Consider the following 4,592-nt stretch of genomic DNA (forward strand, 5'->3'; position numbering starts at 1 on the left):
ATATGAGGACAGAGTTGGGACTTTTGGAACACTCCTAAAACCATATATAACAGGGTGAGTAGATTTAAAGAAAAAGAAATGAAAGGAATGGAAGGACTAAACCTTGAGAAAAATACTTACCAAAACCTTTTTCCTTAAGAACTTAGATTTCCTAACCAAAATAAAGATTAAGGTTAGAGGCTGAGTAGAAGACTATGAGAACTTAAAAGAACAAGTACAGAAATGAACTAGAGTTTTGGGTTACCTTGAAGACTTGTAAGATCAATCTACACCTCAAACTGAAATACTATAAAACCTTACTTCCCAAAGTGTTTGATAAGCTTATGATGATCAAGCTTATGATTCCCCAACCCAGGTGTTTACACTCTCACACTCACTTAGCACTTGCAGCCTCTGAACTTAGAGCAAAAGATGAATAATGGTTGGGTACTAGGTCCTATTTAAAGAGTTTAGGAATGAAAGGATCTTAATTTTACTTGAATAAAAATAATAGTTTTTTAGGTGAAAATAATTTGAATAATCGTTCAGCAGAGGCTGAAGACTCGTTCAAAAAGATGCTGGACTTATCAATAGGTTGAATGGCTGAATGGAAAACAAATTCAAAATGTTTCAAAATATGCTGAAGGAGGCGATATATCGCCCCCTGTAGGCGATATATCGCCTGGGCCAGTATGCCCGAGGCTGTCGTGCATCGTCTCGTGTTTTCCGTATCTACGTGCTGCGATATATCGCCCCTATAGCTGCGATATATCGGCACACGCTGATTAATTAAACACGAAATTACACATTTTTAGCTAAGTTTGAAAGGAGTAAACAGCCTTGACTAAGCCCTCAACGTATTCGAAGTTGCTGACTGACCTTATAGCATTCAAACTTTTACCCTTATTAAATTTAATCCTCAAAATACTTAATCCTTAATCATCCATACATAACATGTGCTTAAAATGCTATTGGTCCTTATCTAAACCTTATAGTATAATAAATATTATCCTTAATATCAGTCATATAATCAAACCTTAGGTTAACACTAATATTCTTAAACTATAGGTTAAACTTAGAAAATATACAAGTACTACTATGAGTGTCCAAATAATTCCTGGTCTGAACCAAAAATCCACAGTTACAAAGATAATGCTATAAATACTATAATACTACTATCTATCTTAGCTAAGTAAAGTTCTTGGACTCTACAGAAGTAGTAGTGATGGATGCTGAGCAAGGGGCTCAACATGGAACTCCTCAAAGGGCGGCAAATCTAGCAGGAGCTGCTCAAGAAGGAGTATCTCAGGGGGTAGTAGCTGCCATTAATGGGCACAGTGCAGTTATTGTGGATGATGATAGAGATCGTGCTATTAGGCAATATGCTCTCCCCCTCTTCAATGAGCTCAATCCTGTCATCGTTTGACTAGAAATTCAAGTCACACAGTTTGAATTGAAGTCAGTCATGTTCCAGATGCTTCAAACTGTGGGCCAGTTCTGTGGGATGCCAATAGAGGATCCTCACCTTCATCTTCGTCTATTCATTGAAGTGAGTGATTCGTCTAAGCCACCCAGAGTTACAGAAAATGCCTTGAGACTGAAGTTTTTTCCATACTCTTTGAGAGACATGGCAAGGGCTTGGTTGAACTCCCTCCCATCAGATTTAGTGACTACATGGCAAGAATTAGTCGAGCGATTCTTGATGAAATACTTCCCACCCACCTAGAATGCCAAGCTGAGAAATGAGATCACTTCTTTCAATCAACTAGATGAAGAGTCTTTATATGAAGCATGGGAGTAGTTCAAAGAGTTACTAAGAAAATGCCCTCACCATGGCATCCCTCGTTGCATCCAAATGGAGACCTTCTATAATGGTCTAAATTCTCATACAAGAATGGTGGTTGATGCTTCGGCAAATGGGGCACTTTTGGCCAAGTCATACAATGAAGCTTATTAAATTCTAGAGAGGATTTCCAACAATAACTATCAATGGCCAATTACTAGAGCATCTACTGGGAGCAAAGTGGTCGGTGTTCATGAGGTTGATAAACTTCATTGGTGGCCCAAGTTTCTTCTTTGTCAAATATTCTTAAGAATATGAACGTGGGTATGAGTCAACAAAGGGGTCATCTTGTAGAAGTTTCTTGTGTGTATTGTGGTGATGGTCACACCTTTGACAATTGTCCCTCTAATCCTGCATCTGTGTGTTACATGGGAAATCATAATAGAAGTGGTCTTTATTCAAATTCATACAATCAAACATGGCAACAACGCCTTAATTTCTCATGGAGCAATCAAGGGGCTGGTCCAAACGCTTCATCTATGCCTCCTAGGCCTACTTATCCACCTGGTTTATCTCAACAACAAATCTCTATGCCATAAGCATCCCCACCTAGTCCATTGGAAAATATGTTAAAGGATTATATGGAAAAAACAGATGTAATGATCCAAAGTCAAGCAACATCTATGAGAAAATTGGAGATTCAAGTTGGACAACTTGCTAATGAGATGCGAAGTCGAACCCAATGTTCATTGCCAAGCAACATCATAAATCCAAGACGAGAAGGTAAAGAGGAGTTCAAATCAATAAATTTGAGAAGTGGTAAGGAGTTGAAGAATAACAAGACAAACTCTGTGCATGAGGGTGACCCCTCTTCAATCCAAATAAATGAGGAAATTAAAAAAGATGTTGAAATTCCTAGTGTTCAAAAATCTGTCTCTGCCTAGAATGCTGCAGGAATGCCGCAGCATAGTCGCCCAGACAACTCAATTTCAAAGCAGCCACCACCATTTCCCCAATGGTTTGAGAAGCAAAAGCAAGATGCTCAATTCAAGAACTTTCTATATGTTTTGAAGTAGCTGCGTATTAACATCCCACTTGTGGATGCCCTAGAACAAATGCCCAACTATGCAAAAATTTTGAAAGATATTCTTACAAAGAAGAAAAGGTTGGGGGAGTTTGAAACTGTAGCTGTATCCAAGGAGTGTAGCTCATTCTTGCAGAACAAGTTGCCTCCTAAAATGAAACATCAAGGAAGTTTCACCATTCCATGTACTATTGGAAACTCTTATTGTGGAATGTCTTTGTGTGATTTGGGTGCTAGCATAAACTTGATGCCAATGTCTGTGTTCAAGCAGTTAGGGATTGGAGAGGTTAGACCCACAATAGTTACTCTTCAACAAGCTGATAGATCCCTTGCTCACCCTGATGGAAAAATTGAAGATGTGTTGGTAAGAGTTGACAAATTCATTTTCCCTGCTGACTTTATTGTTCTAGACTATGAGGCAGTTATAGAGGTGCCTATTATTTTAGGGAGGCCATTTCTTGCTACAGGTAGAACTTTGATTGACATGGAAAAATGGGAGCTCACAATGCGAGCTCAAGATGAGCAAGTAACGTTCAAGGTATTCAATCCTATACATTCTCTAGACATGTTGGGGGAGTGTTTGGTCATTCATGTCATGGACTCTAATGTGGAGGAAGAGATACCCACAAAGTATAACATGAGTTTGAAGATGAAGCTACCTCCTGAAAAAATTAAGAAAGACAATGAGCCATGGAGAAGTGTAAAAAAGGCACCATCTCACATGCAAGAGCCACATAAAAAGAAGAAAAAGAAGCATGGTAGGAAAGCTCATTCCCAAATGTTTGAAGTAGGGCAACGGGTGTTTTTCTCTAATCCTCAATTAAAAGGAAACTCCAAACATCTAAAATCAAGCTTCTCTAATTCATTCTCTATAATCAAAGTCTATCATTGTGGTGCATTGTATTTGCGTGATGAGAATTCAGGAAGAAAGTTTAAGGTGAATGGGAAAGAATATAAGTTTGGGGTAACAAGGTTAAGCAACACAAGACCTCGACCACCTCACTTAATCTTTGAAAAGTCATGTGTTGAGCTGTTGTGCTTAAAGTTAAAGATATACTTGGAGAGCAGCAAATTAATTATATATATAGTATATATAATATTATGTTTTTGTTTGTGTTTTTCACCTTCCTCCTTCATTGTCTATGTTGTGGAATTGAATGAGCTAATGTTATGGGGTGGCTGTGAGGATTCTTGTATTTTTATGGGTCAATTGAAGTAATTTTGGGCAGGTTTAAAGTCAAGCCTTGGGTGTATTTATTGTTGTTTTCTGCTGAGTTGAATTCTGGAAAGTTTGGGAGTGATGTTGTATCTATGTTGTTAGGCTCTTTTGTAATGCTGCAGCATTAGGGTCAGGCAAAAACTAGGTAAGAAAGAAAATGGAATCAAAAGGGGTTGCAAAGTTTGGGTGATGTAGAAATTTTTTAGGAGAAATAGGAGTTATGTTCTAGGGCAATTTTACTACAACAAAGTTCTATGATGTTACAATATAAATTTTGTGTTTGCTCTCTAACTTGGTTTTGCTGCAGCAAAGTTCTATGATGTTACAACAAAGTTTATTAAAAACCAATAAGGCAAAATTTGGGCCTAAATTTTCCCAACTCAGCCCTAATTTCCTTAGTAATCCTAAGATCATCATAACCATCTTGCCCTTCCTTTTGTCCTTGAAAAAGAAATCAACCGCCAACCCAGCTTCACCTCGCAACCATCCCTGACCACCTGCCCCACCTCTTCCCTCTCCGACCCCCT

At 38.3% G+C, this 4,592-nt stretch overlaps 1 non-coding gene across 1 annotated transcript; it reads right to left on the reverse strand.

Annotated features, from left to right (window-relative positions):
• Positions 1-1,711: 1,711 nt before the first annotated feature.
• On the reverse strand, positions 1,712-1,818 carry LOC133827661 (small nucleolar RNA R71). Its single transcript, XR_009890312.1, has one exon. It is a non-coding gene; the product is annotated as a small nucleolar RNA R71 (small nucleolar RNA).
• Between the last annotated feature and the right edge of the window lie 2,774 nt (positions 1,819-4,592).

This window comes from Humulus lupulus, chromosome 3 (genome assembly GCF_963169125.1).
Source record: "Humulus lupulus chromosome 3, drHumLupu1.1, whole genome shotgun sequence".
Taxonomy (NCBI): Eukaryota; Viridiplantae; Streptophyta; class Magnoliopsida; order Rosales; family Cannabaceae; genus Humulus; species Humulus lupulus.